The sequence below is a fragment of the Coregonus clupeaformis genome, chromosome 6 (assembly GCF_020615455.1).
Source record: "Coregonus clupeaformis isolate EN_2021a chromosome 6, ASM2061545v1, whole genome shotgun sequence".
Classification (NCBI taxonomy): domain Eukaryota; kingdom Metazoa; phylum Chordata; class Actinopteri; order Salmoniformes; family Salmonidae; genus Coregonus; species Coregonus clupeaformis.
Window position 1 is genome coordinate 9,240,109 of NC_059197.1, and position 18,190 is coordinate 9,258,298.

The 18,190-nt window shown below is 44.0% G+C and overlaps 1 pseudogene; it reads left to right on the forward strand.

Moving 5' to 3' along the window:
• Positions 1-7,414: 7,414 nt before the first annotated feature.
• LOC121565750 lies at positions 7,415-17,636 on the forward strand (annotated as a pseudogene).
• Positions 17,637-18,190: the final 554 nt, after the last annotated feature.

Sequence of the window (18,190 nt, forward strand, 5' to 3'; positions counted from 1 at the left end):
AGCACAATTTTTTTTTGTTTTTGTCATTTAGTAGACGCTCTTATTCAGAGCGACTTACAGTTAGTGAGTGCATACATTATATTTTTTTATACTGGCCCCCCGTGGGAATCGAACCCACAACCCTGGCGCTTCATCACTGGAGAACTCCATTACAGCTCAGTCACAACTGAAAAGGAAGATGAAAGTAGACAACAGTTGGTGCGATTATTCGCAAATGGAAGAAACACAAAAGAACTGTCAATCTCCCTCGGCCTGGGGCTCCATGCAAGATCTCACCTCGTGGAGTTGCAATGATCATGAGAACAGTGAGGAATCAGCCCAGAACTACACGGGAGGATCTTGTCAATGACCTCAAGGCAGCTGGGACCATAGTCACCAAGAAAACAATTGGTAACACACTACGCCGTGAAGGACTGAAATCCTGCAGTGCCCGAAATGTCCCCCTGCTCAAGAAAACACATATACATGCCCGTCTGAAGTTTGCCAATGAACATCTGAATGATTCAGAGGAGAACTGGGTGAAAGTGTTGTGGTCAGATGAGACCAAAATGGAGCTCTTTGGCATCAACTCAACTCGCCGTGTTTGGAGGAGAAGGAATGCTGCCTATGACCCCAAGAACACCATCCCCACCATCAAACATGGATGTGGAAACATTATACTTTGGGGGTGTTTTTCTGCTAAGGGGACAGGACAACTTCACCGCATCAAAGGGACGATGGACGTGGCCATGTACCTTCAAATCTTGGGTGAGAACCTCCTTCCCTCAGCCAGGGCATTGAAAATGGGTCGTGGGTGGGTATTCCAGCATGTCAATGACCCAAAACACACGGCCAAGGCAACAAAGGAGTGGCTCAAGAAGAAGCACATTAAGGTCCTGGAGTGGCCTAGCCATTCTCCAGACCTTAATCTCATAGAAAATCTGTGGAGGGAGCTGAAGGTTTGAGTTGCCAAACATCAGGCTCGAAACCTTAATGACTTGGAGAAGATCTGCAAAGAGGAGTGGGACAAAATCCCTCCTGAGATGTGTGCAAACCTGCTGCCAACTACAAGAAACGTCTGACCTCAGTACTTGGTGGCAAAACCCTTGTTGGCAATCACAAAGTCATGTTTTGCAGAGGGGTCAAATACTTATTTCCCTCATTAAGATGCAAATCAATTTATAACATTTTTGACATGCGTTTTTCTGTATTTTTTTTGTAGTTATTCTGTCTTTCACTGTTCAAATAAACCTACCATTAAAATTATAGACTGATCATTTCTTTGTCAGTGGGCAAACGTAAAAAATCAGCAGGGGATCAAATTCTTTTTTCCCTCACTGTAAGGTTGTATAGACTGGTGTTACAGTCAAAAAGCAGCATGTCTGTCCATCACCCATGATAGGTCTACTACCCTCCTCCAGGGCTGGTTCTGTCACAGGACCTATCTTGAATACCATCTTACGAATCTGAATTCTTGAAAGAAGCAGATAGTTACGTCTGTCGACACTGGCAAAGAAGCTGCAACAGTGTAATGAAAAGGCCCTGATACATGTTGGTGTTTTTCCATCTAGACTTATCCTCACACCAGTGGGTCGCTAGTGTTTTATGTTAATGTACAGTACCGGTCAATAGTTTTAGAACACCTACTCATTCAAGGGTTTTTCTTTTATTTGTACTATTTTCTACTTTGTAGAATAATAGTGAAGACATCAAAACTATGAAATAACACATATGTAATCATGTAGTAACCAAAAAAGTGTGAAACAAATCAAAATATATTTTATATTTGAGGTTCTTCAAATAGCCACCCTTTGCCTTGATGACAGCTTTGACAGCTTTTCAACCGGTCTAATGTCCATTGCTCGTGTTTCTTGGCCCAAGCAAGTCTCTTCTTTTTATTGGTGTACTTTAGTAGTGGTTTCTTTGCAGCAATTCGACCATGAAGGCCTGATTCACACAGTCTCCTCTAAACAGTTGATGTTGAGATGTGTCTGTTACTTGAACACTGTGAACCATTTATTTGGGCTGCAATTTCTGAGGCTGGTAACTCTAATGAACTTATCCTCTGCAGCAGAGGTAACTCTGGGTCTTCCATTCCTGTGGCGGTCCTAATGAGCGCCAGTTTCATCATAGTTTTTGCGACTGCACTTGAAGACACTTTCAAAGTTCTTGACATTTTCCGTATTGACTAACCTTCATGTCTTAAAGTAATGATGGACTATCGTTTCTCTTCGCTTATTTGAGCTGTTCTTGCCATAATATGGACTTGGTATTTTACCAAATAGGGCTATCTTCTGTATACCCCCCTACCTTGTCACAACACAACTGATTTTCACGCCCTGACATAGAGATCTCTAGTTGGTTTGGTCAGAGTGTGAATATCTATGTGTAGATTCTAGTTTATCTAGTTCTATGTTGGCCGGGTGTGGTTCCCAATCAGAGGCAGCTGTCTATCGTTGTCTCTGATTGGGGATCATACTTAGGCAGCCATTTTGCCTACCTTTATCAAATCAAATCAAATCAAATTTTATTGGCCACATGCGCCGAATACAACAGGTGCAGACATTACAGTGAAATGCTTACTTACAGCCCTTAACCAACAGTGCATTTATTTTTAATAAAAAAGTCAAATAAAACAACAACAAAAAAGTGTTGAGAGAAAAAAAGAGCAGAAGTAAAATAAAATAACAGTAGGGAGGCTATATATACAGGGGGGTACCGGTGCAGAGTCAATGTGTGGGGGCACCGGCTAGTTGAGGTAGTTGAAGTAATATGTACATGTGGGTAGAGTTAAAGTGACTATGCATAAATAATTAACAGAGTAGCAGCAGCGTAAAAAGATGGGGTGGGGGGGCCGTGCAAATAGTCCGGGTAGCCATGATTAGCTGTTCAGGAGTCTTATGGCTTGGGGGTAGAAGCTGTTGAGAAGTCTTTTGAACCTAGACTTGGCACTCCGGTACTGCTTGCCGTGCGGTAGCAGAGAGAACAGTCTATGACTAGGGTGGCTGGAGTCTTTGACAATTTTGAGGGCCTTCCTCTGACACCGCCTGGTATAGAGGTCCTGGATGGTAGGAAGCTTGGCCCCAGTGATGTACTGGGCCGTACGCACTACCCTCTGTAGTGCCTTGCAGTCGGAGGCCAAGCAGTTGCCATACCAGGCGGTGATGCAACCAGTCAGGATGCTCTCGATGGTGCAGCTGTAGAATCTTTTGAGGATCTGAGGACCCATGCCAAATCTTTTCAGTCTCCTGAGGGGGAATAGGCTTTGTCATGCCTTCTTCACGACTGTCTTGGTGTGTTTGGACCATGATAGTTCGTTGGTGATGTGGACACCAAGGAACTTGAAGCTCTCAACCTGTTCCACTACAGCCCCGTCGATGAGAATGGGGGCGTGCTCAGTCCTCTTTTTTTTTCCGTAGTCCACAATCATCTCCTTTGTCTTGGTCACGTTGAGGGACAGGTTGTTATCCTGGCACCACACGGCCAGGTCTCTGACCTTCCTATAGGCTGTCTCATCGTTGTCGGTGATCAGGCCTACCACTGTTGTGTCGTCGGCAAACTTAATGATGGTGTTGGAGTCGTGCCTGGCCATGCAGTCATGGGTGAACAGGGAGTACAGGAGGGGACTGAGCACGCACCCCTGAGGGGCCCCGTGTTGAGGATCAGTGTGGCAGGATGTGTTGTTACCTACCCTTACCACCTGGGGCGGCCCGTCAGGAAGTCCAGGATCCAGTTGCAGAGGGAGGTGTTTAGTCCCAGGATCCTTAGCTTAGTGATGAGCTTTGAGGGCACTATGGTGTTGAATGCTGAGCTGTAGTCAATGAATAGCATTCTCACGTAGGTGTTCCTCTTGTCCAGGTGGGAAAGGGCAGTGTGGAGTGCAATAGAGATTGCATCATCTGTGGATCTGTTGGAGCGGTATGCAAATTGGAGTGGGTCTAGGGTTTCTGGGATAATGCTGTTGATGTGAGCCATGACCAGCCTTTCAAAGCACTTCATGGCTACAGACGGATCTTGTTTCTGGTTTGGCTTGTTTTATGTGTAGCCCGTTAGAACTTCACGTTACGTTGCTTTTGTTGTTTTGTCGGTGTTTCTATAATAAACTACTATGTACGCATACCACGCTGCACCTTGGTCCAATCCTTTATACAACGAACGTGACACTGATTGGCTCAAACGCATTAAGAAGGAAAGAAATTCCACAAATTAACTTTTAAGAAGGCACACCTGTTAATTGAAATGCATTCCAGGTGACTACCTCATGAAGCTGGTTGAGAGAATGCCAAGAGTGTGCAAAACTGTCATCAAGGCAAAGGGTGGCTATTTGAAGAATCTCAAATATAAAATATATTTTGATTTTTTTAACACTTTTTTGGTTACTACGTGATTCCATGTGTTGTTTCATAGTTTTCATGTCTTCACTATTATTCTACAATGTAGAAGATAGTAAAATTAAAGAAAAACCTTTGAATGAGTAGTTCTAAAACCTTTGACCGGTAGTGTAAGCTATAGTGTTGTTGTGTTTCCATCAGGAGTGTGACACTAAATACTTGTGGCGAGCAGAATCAACAACCTCTGCATCGTTCAAGACTGTTGCTTTGTGAGAAGGTGTTAAAGGTCACAGTTAGCCATTGTTATGTAAATGCTAGCTGAAAAGTACACAGGGCCTTGCCTTGGCTTCAAATTAGAGCAGGCCCACCGGAGCCATTGCCCAGTGAGACACAGGTGCTGGCCGGTGTAGATGGAAACACAAAAGTCTGATGCTTTGAACACACCGACTGCGTCATTGCGCAAAATAGTATTCAGCATCATCTATATATATGTGTGCAACAAAAGTTCAACATTCACCTTCTGCTACCATTTCCTCTGTAGCTCAGCTGGTAGAGCACGGCGCTTGTAACGCCAAGGTAGTGGGTTCAATCCCCGGGACCACCCATACACAAAAATGTATGCACGCATGACTGTAAGTCGCTTTGGATAAAAGCATCTGCTAAATGGCATATTATTATTATTATATTATTATTTCTGTCAACCCGTTTTACACATTTTTTTTTTTTTTTTTGTCATTTAGCAGACGCTCTTATCCAGAGCGACTTACAGTTAGTGAATACATCTTTTTTTTATACTGGCCCCCCGTGGGAATCGAACCCACAACCGATTCAACTGAGCTACATCCCTGCCGGCCATTCCCTCCCCTACCCTGGACGACGCTGGGCCAATTGTGCGCCGCCCATGAGTCTCCCGGTCGCGGCCGGCGGCGACAGAGCCTTGATTCGAACCAGGATCTCTAGTGGCACAGTTAGCACTGCGATGCAGTGCCTTAGACCACTGCGCCACTCAGGAGTACATACAGTTTGACGCATACGTTCGATAAATCCAACATATGCACCACACAGAACGCACTGCAACTGTCTCTGCAACGCAATGCTGCAAGGCAAATGCAGCGTTCCATTGGAAATGAATGTACTTCTGGTGTACCATGACGCAGTCGGTGTGTTCGAAGCGTGAGCCTTTGGGTAAAAACATTGGGGTAAATCCTCAGTGGAAATGTGCGTTGTGCTTGGCAATCTTGTAGAGGCTAATGGATGAAATACCTCTTTGTGTCCAAAGTAGGTGTCCCAATCCCAATATGATGTGGTGTGGCTGAATGGAATCTTTGTGCCTGGTTCAGTGCTCATTTGGGCTGTATTGATTCTAGGGTCTGTCCCAAATGGCACCCTATTCCCTATATAGTGCACTAACCCATAGGGTTCTGGTCAAAAGTAGTGCACTATTGAAGAATGAAGAAATGTAAACAATAGCATTAAAATCAATGAATGCCATAGAAAAGGTATTCAGAGAATGTCAATTGATTGCCCAAATGGAGTTCCAATGAACAAAGGGTTGTTATGTTGTACATAAGTCACAGGTGAGATGACGGAAACAAACGTAACACACATTCCTCTGCCTATTAATGAATGACGGTTTATTTTGTTGACACACTGACAAAGAACGGTGTTTAAGCTGTAACAATGTTGTTGACTGTCTGAAATCAACAGAAACCCATCACTCCCTGAACGCGCGCGCCCGCACACACACACACACACACACACACACACACACACACACACACACAGAGTCAAGGAGCAGCAGGTGTCAACATGGCCCTAAGAACTAAATCAACTCAATAGAGCCTCACTTCACTGCTGTGAATACAGTCACACCACCATGAACACAGCAGACAAGAGCCCTGCACCTCTGTCATGTAGATAAACTAGATAAACCACACATTGTCTTGGTCAGTAAGTCAACCTCATTATAGAACTGAACCACTAACGAGGGCTTTTAAGTAAGGGCTTGTAAGTAAGCATTTCATGGTAAGGTCTACACCTATTGTATTCGATGCATGTGACAAATAACATTTGATTTGACAGGCACAGACTGAGTCCTAAATGGCACCCTGCTATTGCCCTGGTCAAAAAGTAGTACACTATATAGGGAATAGGGTAGCATTTGGGACGTAACCACCCTCTCTAGTTTCCACATCTAGTAAACAATCTGCAGTGAAAAGTGGAGGTGAGGTAATAACATATTTTTATGTGATTCTGACTTCCACCCATTGATTCCTGGCACTTTTAGGAGGCGTCTCATCTCATGAGATCTCTTAAATGTGATGATCTCTACAGATTGATTTAGAACCAGTCAAGCAGTTTCAGCTGTTCTTATCTTCCCACTCAGGTGCATACTAAGCGCTTTAACATCAGTAGTTTCGGTGAGCACCCTACGCTACACCTTCAAACAGTGCATTCCTGGACATTGACCATCCCATCCATTCCGTGACACACACATACACGCATGCACGTAAACGGACACTGTTTGAATGATTTTCACCAGTGCCAAGGTACAGTAATGTATAGTCTAGATCAGCATGTGGTGTTGGAAGATGTATCTGAGAATAAGCAGAACATTTGCTGCTTCAAATGATGAGGGCTGTGATGTGTAGCCAATGCATTACAGACCTGACAAGGCCTTGTCAGAGAGAACACAATGCGTTTGTTATGGCCCACATTAAAGCAGAGACGGAAGCAGAAAGGACAGGAGCCAAGCTTGGCAGCTGCCTGCTTATCTCAGCCGAGGGGAAAGCGCTCCATAATTATATGCCGTCTAGACACTGTTACCTGCAGTCATACCTAGGACAGGAGAGATATTGTGTGGGAATTAACGCTCTCTCTCTCTCTGTCTCTCTGTCTCTCTCTCACTCACTCACTCACACACACACACACACACACACACACACACACACACACACACACACACACACACACACACACACACACACACACACAGTATTCCTGATGACAAAATCTAATTTAGTAAAATTGTATGAAGTAACCACAAATAGCCCAAGGAAAACAGAAGAAGCGTGCTTTCAGGACTGCGTGCTTTTTGTCCCTAGTTGTTCCCTGTAGGAGCAGCGGAAGTGTTGCCTGGAGACGACTTTCGTTTTTTTATAGCCTTGAGCAAAGGAGATGGAGAAGTATGAGAAAATCAAAGTGGTCGGAAGAGGAGCTTTTGGGTAAACCAAAAGTGATTAACTTTGAACTTTGAACAGTAGTCTTATTCATACTTTGTTTGTGATGTTTTATTTCTCTTCATGTCAAACTTAAGGTAAAGTGTAAAACGTCGCCGATTGTCTCCTTTGCCAGCCAAATCACGGAATGCATGTAAATTGGTTCAGTCGAGTACGGAACGGCGCGCGCATCTTTTATTAAAAGGCCGCCCGCATACAAGTAGAATTAAGATACAAGTAGAATTAAGCGCTCATTCTATTTCTATGGCCGCCCTAATCAATATAGGACAATACTAGTACATGATGAGTGCAAAGTTACTGTGTTGTCTTTTAGTCATAACTGTAATGTGTTATGTTATTTGCCCATTATATAAATTTGTAAAATTCTAGTTTCTAGGATGTTTTTCTAATGCCCACAGACATGCATGCATTACATAGCACCAATATCAGTGGCAATAATGTACAAGAGTGTACAAGCAAGTAGGCCCACTGTAAGGGGATAGCCACCAGAACACACTTTCCCAACTCTTCCCCACACTACTCATTCTTCACCTTCCCATGTCATGTGTGACAGGATAGTGCACCTGTGTCGCCGGCGCAGTGATGGGGCCTTTGTGATCCTGAAGGAGATCCCAGTAGAGCAGATGTCCCGTGATGAACGCCTCGCTGCCCAGAACGAGTGCCAGGTGCTGAAGCTGCTCAACCACCCCAACATCATAGAGTACTATGAGAACTTCCTGGAGGACAAGGCTCTGATGATCGCTATGGAATATGCACCAGGTACTATCACATTAGCCCCTCAATTGTTTGTTGCATAACACATAAGGGACATAGCTCACTGTTCTCATGAAAGTCTGACACCTATACTGTAACATAGGGTGTCAAATATCTAATCAAATCAAATTGTATTTGTCACATGCGCCGAATACAACAGGTGTAGACCTTACAATGAAATGCTTACTCACAAGCCCGTAACCAACAATGCAGTTTTAAGAAAAAATAAGTGTTCAAGTATTTACTAAGTCAACTAAAGTAAACAATAAATAAATAAAATCAAAATGAAAAAAAGAAAAACTATTTATTTATTAAAGAGCAACAATAAAATGACAGTAACGAGGCTATATACGGGGGGTCAATGCAAATATGTTTTGCTTGTCAGACATTCCCCATGAGATCTTATTCAGTCTCATCAGATGTCAGTCCCTGATGCAGCGCTTCAGGAGATATATAATAAAGGGCACTGCATTATGTTACAAAACTCTGGGTGGCCTGAGAGCATGATCTATTCTACTGTAACTGTATTCTTTACCTGCTTTCTTACTGTAGGTGGAACCCTAGCCGACTACATTCAGAAGCGCTTGTAACTCCCTGCTGGATGAGGACACCATCCTGCACTTCTTTGTCCAGATCCTGCTGGCCCTGTACCACGTGCACAACAAGCTCATCCTACACCGCGACCTGAAGACCCAGAACATTCTGCTTGACAAGCATCAAATGATCGTCAAAATAGGTGACTTTGGAATCTCCAAAATCCTAGTCAGCAAGAGCAAAGCCTACACTGTGAGTGAACATGACGTAGCATTGGTCACCTGACTACATAGTAATGGCCAAATGCATACTCTGATGATAAGCATAGTCATAGGCAGCACTGGCAGTAGAGTTTATCTTTTGTTTTTGTTTTATTTCCATTCAGGTGGTGGGGACCCCATGCTACATCTCTCCAGAGCTGTGTGAGGGGAAGCCCTACAACCAGAAGAGTGATATCTGGGCCCTGGGCTGTGTTCTATATGAGCTAGCCAGCCTCAAGAGAGCTTTCGAGGCTGCTGTACACAATCTTTTCAAATGCACTTCATACATTGTCATTCCAATTTCATAAACTGTCCTTGCACTTTGGAATTATGTGTCAATAGATCCAGAAATAGCATTGAAGTTAATCATATCTCACATGAGTCTTTGAAGAGTTTATCTTTCCATCTCCATATAAAATGTATTTACATTTGTGGGATGATGCCTTAAGCTTACTGGTCCAAAAGTAAACTCATAAAGAAATCATTAACCTAGTTTGAATATTTAACTCCTCTCCTTGGGCTAAGTCACTCTTCCTTCTCTTACAGAACCTACCTGCCCTAGTGTTGAAGATCATGAGCGGTACCTTTGCCCCGATCTCAGACCGGTACAGTCCAGAACTCAGGCAGCTCATCATGAACATGCTCAATCTGGACCCGTCCAAACGCCCACAGCTCAATGAGATCATGGCCCACCCTGTTTGCATCAGACCCCTGCTCAACCTCTACACTGATATAGGCAATGTCAAAATGCGCAGGTAATGAATGCCACAAAGGGTGTATCCCAAATGGCACACTATTCCCTATACATTTCACTATATAGGGAATAGTGTGCCATTTTGGACGCAGCCAAAGCCTGTAGCTTCTAGTCACCAGACCCATCATAAGAAAACAACATTTATCTGATGTATACATACATTACCAAAATACATTTTGATTTCTGGTCCAGAATCGAGAAACCAATGTCCACCGTGCAGTCAGGAGGTCATGGTAGACCAGGAGGGCGAATTACCGGCACAAGGTCATTCAGAGGTCAGTGACATTCCACATTAAAGGATTTGTTTTTAACAATATGAGAGTGTTATCACACATTTCCTAACCACGTCCTAATGGTGCGGTGCCAGGCTCCATCAGTAGGATCAGGTGAGCCCACTCTGCCTGGTGCAGTGGAACAGATGCAGCCGCAGTTAATCTCTCGCTTCCTGGAGGGCCAGTCTGGAGTCACCATCAAGTCTGTGTCCTGTGGGGATCTCTTTACCACCTGTATGACAGGTACAGGCCATAATAGCGTCTCAAATGGCACCCTATTCCATATATAGTGCACTAATTTTGACTAGGGCCCATGGGCCTCTGGTCAGAAATAGTGCACTATATTGGGAATAGGGTGCCATTTGGGATGCACGCCATCTCTCATTGTGTTTCCTGCTGGGGACGACAGCATCCGTGTCAGATCAGCCTCAGTAGGGGAGCTTCACTATAGGAAATCAATATTTATTCACTGTGTGTTTTTGCTGCCACACACACACACACACACACACACTGCAGTATATAGTGCTATCATAAAGCACTGGAGCAGCATTGGAATGGAAGCTGCATTTGAACGTGTGGATGTAATCACCTCTTTTACTGCACTTCTGACAAGAGAACATTCATCAGTGTTTGTCCTCCCCTACAGAATGTAATCTCCACACTGCTGTCCTGGCGTTTAGGAGGTACACTTTCTCCAACCGGGATACACCGTTAGTCACAGTCAAAGTCTTGAGGGAACTGTCATTAGTCCAATACCAAAAGCAGATGACACAGGATTAAAGAACCTCTCTGAGCCCCAGCTCTATATTTCTCATCACCATTTATCACCGTGGTGGAGCAAGTTAGTATTCCCTTGTGAGGGATTAAAACTCACACTGTGATATAACCACACCCATCAACTCATCGTAATCTCCTCTATTTATTTTCAATTTGCAGACCGAGGTATTATTATGACGTTTGGAAGCGGAAGCAATGGCTGTCTCGGACATGGGAATTTTAATGACGTAACACAGGTAAATGTCTATGATTTTGAGGTATGTTATAAACATTATTGTGGTCAGTCGTTCTGGTGAAAAAGCTTGATATTATTTCTCTGTATGTATTTATGCCCAGCCCAAGATCGTGGAGGCCTTACTTGGATATGAGCTGGTCCAGGTGTCATGTGGTGCTTCCCATGTGCTTGCTGTGACCAATGACAGAGAAGTATTCTCCTGGGGAAGAGGAGACAATGGTAAATTAGCAAGTTTATTTTTGGGGTCGTCAGTCACTCTCTGTCTTCTTGGTTTATGTTAGCAGTGTCTGTGGAAGAGCTTGGCATTCTAACAGAATGTTCTGCTTTCTGCTCCCTCATGTTCCCTATCTGTTCCCCTCTGTGGCAGGTCGCCTGGGGATGGGCTGGTTATAGCTGATGAGGGGTGGTTATAGCATTTCCTTCACATGACCCATCAACAGAGATAGAAAAAGACAAAGAGAAATGGAGGGGCTGCTGAGAATGAGAAAGGAGATTGAGACTTGTAACAAGGTGACCACTACGGTGAAGCTCAGCACAGAGAGGTGTTGGAGGATCAACAAGGTGAGGGTGGAAACCAGAAAGGTAAAGAGAAAAGGCTAATTGAAGAGTTGCTGAGCAGATAAGGGAGACTGAGGCTTCTGTTGAGGTAAACTGCTAACAATGGAAGTGCTGGAGAGAGAGTTGTTTGAGAAACAGAGAGAAAGCGCAGTGTCGACAGAAAAAAATATGGAGCTCAAGATGTGCAAAGCTGAAGGTGCAGAAACATACTGCACTTAGGCCAAGATAGGGAAGTTGACCGTGGAGAACACAAAGGCTATAGCTTGGAGAATGAAAGAGAAGCAGAGGTGATAGACAAACGAGAGAAAGCGCAACAACCGACAAACAGAAACAACATGGTTGAAGATGTCCTTGGCCAGTTATGGAAGGTGACAGTGGAGACAAGAAGAGACTGTTAGCTGAGAATGAAAGGTGGGGAAGGAGAGGGTGAGAGAGGAATGGATGGAACCTCATAAGAAATGGTTTGGGGAGACAGCTTTGGCCAAAGCAGACCAGGAGAGGAATCAGACCCTAGTAGCCTGGAAGGAGGACAGGGGAGATGGGCCAAGGCCGAGGCTGGCCTACGAAGCCTCTTTGGATCAACGGGGGAAGATGGATAAAGGAGAAGGAGGAGATTAAGAGGAGAGCACCAGGCAAGGAGAGTGGATAATTGAGCTGAGAGAGAAGGAGAGAGCGATAGAGGCGGAAAGAGAAAAGATGAGGATTCTGTCCTGAATGGACAAGAGAAGAAGGGATGGGAGGTGGAGAGAGATGGAGAAGGAGAACTGGAAGATTACAGAGAGACGGGAGAGTAGTAGTGAAATTGAGAAAATGCAAAGGGAGAAAAGAGATGGGCAATAGAGAAAGGGATGTGGTGGAGAGGATGAAGGAGGCGTACATAAAGCTGTACCAGATGCAGACTGTCCTGAGGTTCAGAGAGCAAGAGCAGGCACAGGTACAGTACTCCATTTAACCAGTCACAGTTCAGGGAGTCAAGTAAGTCACCTTAATGGTTATACTATCAGATTCAACAGATTAAAGTTGACTGCATGCTAGAGAAGGAGTAATAATATTTCAGATCACTGACCAAACATGTATGGACTTTCTCTTTCAGATGGAAACTAAACGCGCCCTAGAGAGCCAGGGCAAAGCAGGAGAAAAAGGAGAGGAAAGAAGAGACTGTTGGAGAAGAACAAATAAAAGAACTGCTCAGAGCTAGAAAGCAGAGAGTAAGGAAGAAGTGAGGAAGAATAAGGAGAGGGTGAAAGCCCACCTGGACGAGGTGGCAAGGAACTATAACGAAAAGAAACAGAGGGAGACAAGAAAGAAAAAAGCTGTTGAAAAAGGCATATGGCAAAGAAAATCACATGTGTACATCCCAGACCTCATACTGAAGAAGATGTAAGAACACAACACATATGGAAGAGTAAATATTATCAGCTAGCATTGGTCAAAAGTTCATTTCTATCTTCTTTCATTAGTGGAATACTTCATCAATAAAAATATGAGCATTTATTTGTCAGCATTCATTCCCTTATGGAAGAAAGAACACACAAAATATGAGAAAAGTGATAAGATGTGATTAAAGGTTGATGTGGTTACTGGATAATGCAATGTGAAGGGCTAGATTCTATCAAATCGGAGGTGGAACTGCGTTGGAGATGGCAAATCCACAAGCAGCTCCTTGCAATAGCTCCATCGCGTACACTGCCTTGGATGCAACGAGAGAGAAGAGAGAGAGGCATCAACAGAATACCCTTAGGTGCATGAATGCCTAGTGTGTTTATGTATAAGTGTGTCAGAGGAGGCTGGTGGGAGGAGGGTATAGGAGGACAGGCTCATTGTAATGGCTGGAATGGAATAAATGGAAGAGTTTCCATATGTTTGATGTGTTTGATACCGTTCCATTTATTCCATTCCAGCCATTCCAATATGCCCATCCTCCTATAGCTCCTCTACCAGCCTCCTCTGGTGTGTGTGTGTATGTATCAGTGGTACACGCCTCCGATGAGCAACACTGCTCTTACCCTCATCCCACCATCAGTGGCTGTCTCTCCTGCCCCCTCTCCTCCATCCGTCAGCTGGCCACCTCTCCTGCTCCTCCTCCATCCCTCTCTGGCAAACTCTCCCTGCCCCTCTCCTCCATCCCTCTCTGGCCCACTCTCCTGGCCCCTCTCCTCCATCCCTCTCTGGCCACCTCTCCTGCTCCCACTCCTCCATCCCTCTCCTCCATCCCTCTCTGGCCTATTCTCCTGCCCCTCTCCTCCATCCCTCTCTGGCCCACTCTCCTGCCCCCTCTCATCCATCCCTCTCTGGACACCTCTCTGGCCACCTCTCCTGCTCCCACTCCTCCATCTCTTTCTGGCCCACTCTCCTGCTCCCTCTCCTCCATCCCTCTCTGGCCCACTCTCCTGGCCCCTCTCCTCCATCCCTCTCTGGCCCACTCTCCTGCCCCCTCTTCTCTCTCTCCTCTCCTGCACTGCAGGATTTCAGTCCTTCACGGCGTAGTGTGTTACCAAATGTTTTCTTGGTGACTATGGTCCCAGCTGCCTTGAGATCATTGACAAGATCCTGCCGTGTAGTTCTGGGCTGATTCCTCACCGTTCTCATGATCATTGCAACTCCACGAGGTAAGATCTTACATGGAGCCCCAGGCAGAGGGAGATTGACAGTTATTTTGTGTTTCTTCCATTTGCGAATAATCGCACCAACTGTTGTCACCTTCTCACCAAGCTGCTTGGCGATGGTCTTGTAGCCCATTCCAGCCTTGTGTAGGTCTACAATCTTGTCCCTGACATCCTTGGAGAGCTCTTTGGTCTTGGCCATGGTGGAGAGTTTGGAATCTGATTGATTGATTGCTTCTGTGGACAGGTGTCTTTTATACAGGTAACAAGCTGAGATTAGGAGCACTCCCTTTAAGAGTGTGCTCCTAATCTCAGCTCGTTACCTGTATAAAAGACACCTGGGAGCCAGGAAATCTTTCTGATTGAGAGGGGGGTCAAATACTTATTTCCCTCATTAAAATGCAAATCAATTTATAACATTTTTGACATGTGCTTTTCTGGATTTTTTTGTTGTTATTCTGTCTCTCACTGTTCAAATAAACCTACCATTAAAATTATAGACTGATCATTTCTTTGTCAGTGGGCAAATGTACAAAATCAGCAGGGGATCAAATACTTTTTCCCTCACTGTATTATTTGAATCTGAAATCCATTTGCATTGCTAGTTCCAGCCTAATATTAGCTAGTTAACATTGAACCTAGTGTGTTAGCTTTAGCTACCTGCAGATTCATACTAGAGCTATGACAATGTTTGTATTGGTAGTAGTATGAGTTGGGGTTATGCCGGGTTAATTGTTTAGCTAGCTAGCTAGCTACATGTCTAAACAAAAGACACTACTTCGGCTGGATTATTACATGACCCATCAAACTTGATGAGGGGTGGTTATAGCATTCCTTCACATGACCCATCAAATTAGACAAGTGTGTCGGGTAAGCGTCATCAAATAATGACAAAATATTTATCAAATAATTGTATCTGGACACTTTCTGTTTTTGATATTGCTACTATGCAAGTATGCAAGTACTATCACTGTACCGTTTACACCTTCTGTTACCTGTGCATGTGACAAATAAACTTAGATTTTATTTGATATAGCATGTGCTTACTACATGGCCTCACATGTGAATCTTTAAAGAGATGGGTGGGGCTAAGGCTTAAGAGGGTGTGAACGATGCTGAATGGGTGTAGACAAAGAAGAGCTCTCCAGTAGGTGTACCAAAACATTCAAGGGCCATTTTCTCGAAGTTGGGGTTACAAGTTTATCAACTTTCAAAGCACAATGACTTCCCCATTGTTCCTCAACTGCAGTGTATGATATACAATGTTCTAGCTCTGAGTCTCTACTTTTATCCAATGTAAAAACACAATTTCAAATGTCGCTACATAAGACCGAATCAAGGCGGTCGGTCACATATTAACAGAGCTCTCTGCCTAGGCTTCCTCACGGCACCATGACAACCAATACTTACAAAGTAATCCTTATTTTGAATATTTTTGAAATAGACCAAATTTCTTTTGGGCTGAGAATATAAGACTTATAACTCTGAGAGAGCATCCAAGGGCTAGAATGTTGTATATAGAATGTATGACAAACAATAATTTTTAAATATAATTATAAAATCTTCAGAATTCTGAGATTTTTGTCCATAATACAGAATTCAAGCCAACATTCCAATCTCATTATGACTCAACAATTAAGCTAGGCTACGACCATATAATTTGGAATTAGAACTTGGCTACAACAAGTTCCAAACCAAAGAAAACAACCAGCATATCCATTCACCACACCATAACTACTCAAGTGTATATCTTTTTAAATCTTCATAAGTGGACAGAAATCGCGGAGGAGAGGTGAGTTAGAACATAATAATGTGTAAAAGTGTTTGACTTCTAAGGAAATCAGTGAAGGTAGGCCTACTTATTACCATTTAATAAATTATACCAGTTAGCCTGAAGGTAACTGAAGTTGGAAAACTGGCATGGCCAGACAGTTTTAAGAAAATGACATGGAAAAGATTCACACAAAATAAACAAAATAAGGAATACATGTTTCTCCATACATATTGATGCAGAGAGAAGTCATTGAGATGGAGAAAGAGATGACTGAAAGTGAGGAGATGGAGAAAGGCAACAAGATGAGGGGGGGAACGAGAGATAGAAAGACAAAGAGAAATGGAGGGGCTGCTGAGAATGAGAAAGGAGATTGAGACTTGTAACAAGGTAGACCACTACCGGTGGAAGCTGCAGAGAGAGGTGTTGGAGGAAGTCAACAAGGTGAGGGTGGAACCAGAGCAAGAAAGAGAAAGGCTAATTGAAGAGTTGCTGAGACAGATAAGGGAGACTGAGGCTTCTATTGAGGTAAACTGCTACCAATGGAAGCTGGAGAGAGAGTTGTTTGAGAAACAGAGAGAAAGTGCAGTGTCAGACAGAAAAAAATATGGAGCTCAAGATGGCAAAGCTGAAGATGCAGAACATACTGCACTTGGCCAAGATAGGGAAGTTGACCGTGGAGAACACGAGGCTGTTAGCTGAGAATGAAAGGCAGCGAGAGGTGATGGACAAACAGAGAGAAAGCGCAGCGACCGACAAACAAACAATGGTGAAGATGTCCTTGGCCAAGTTATGGAAGGTGACAGTGGAGAACAAGAAGAGACTGTTAGCTGAGAATGAAAGGGTGGGGAAGGAGAGGGTGAGAGAGAGGAATGGATGGAACCTCATAAGAAATGGTTTGGAGACAGCTTTGGCCAAAGCAGACCAGGAGAGGAATCAGACCCTAGTAGCCTGGAAGGAGGACAGGGGAGATGGGCCAAGGCCAAGGCTGGCCTACGAAGCCTCTTGGATCAACGGGGGGAAAGATGGATGAAGGAGAAGGAGGAGATTAAGAGGAGGAGCACGCAGGCAGCAGAGGAGTGGATAATTGAGCTGAGAGAGAAGGAGAGAGCGATAGAGGCTCTGGAAAGAGAAAAGATGAGGATTCTGTGCCTGAATGGACAAGAGAAGAAGGGATGGGAGATGGAAAAGAGAGAGATGGAGAAGGAGAACTGGAAGATTACAGAGGAGCGGGAGAGAAAGAGTAGTGAAATTGAGAAAATGCAAAGGGAGAAAGAGAGATGGGCAATAGAGAAGAGGGATGTGGTGGAGAGGATGAAGGAGGCGTACATAAAGCTGTACCAGATGCAGACTGTCCTGAGGTTCAGAGAGCAAGAGCAGGCACAGGTACAGTACTCCATTTAACCAGTCACAGTTCAGGGAGGTCATAAGTCACCTCCTAATGGTTATACTATCAGATTCAACAGATTAAGTTGACTGCATGCTAGAGAAGGAGTAATAATAATATTTCAGATCACTGACCAACATGTATGGACTTTCTCTTTCAGATGGAAACTAAACGCGCCCAGAGAGTCAGGGCAAAGCAGGAGAAAAAGGAGAGGAAAGAAAGAGACTTGTTGGAGAAGAACAAAGTAAAAGAACTGCTCAGAGCTAGAAAAGCAGAGAGTAAGGAAGAAGTGAGGAAGAATAAGGAGAGGGTGAAAGCCCACCTGGACGAGGTGGCAAGGAACTATAACGAAAAGAAACAGAGGGAGAAAGAAAGAGAAAAGCTGTTGAAAAAGGCATATGGCAAAGAAAATCACATGGTGTACATCCCAGACCTCATACTGAAGAAGATGTAAGAACACAACGCATATGGAAGAGTAAATATTATCAGCTAGCATTGGTCAAAAGTTCATTTCTATCTTCTTTCATTTAGTGGAATACTTCATCAATAAAATAATATGAGCATTTATTTGTCAGCATTCATTCCCATATGGAAGAAAGAACACACAAAATATGAGAAAAGTATAAGATGTGGATTAAAGGTTGATGTGGTTACTGGATAATGCAATGTGAAGGGCTAGATTCTATCAAATCGGAGGTGGAACTGCGTTGGAGATGGCAAATCCACAAGCAGCTCCT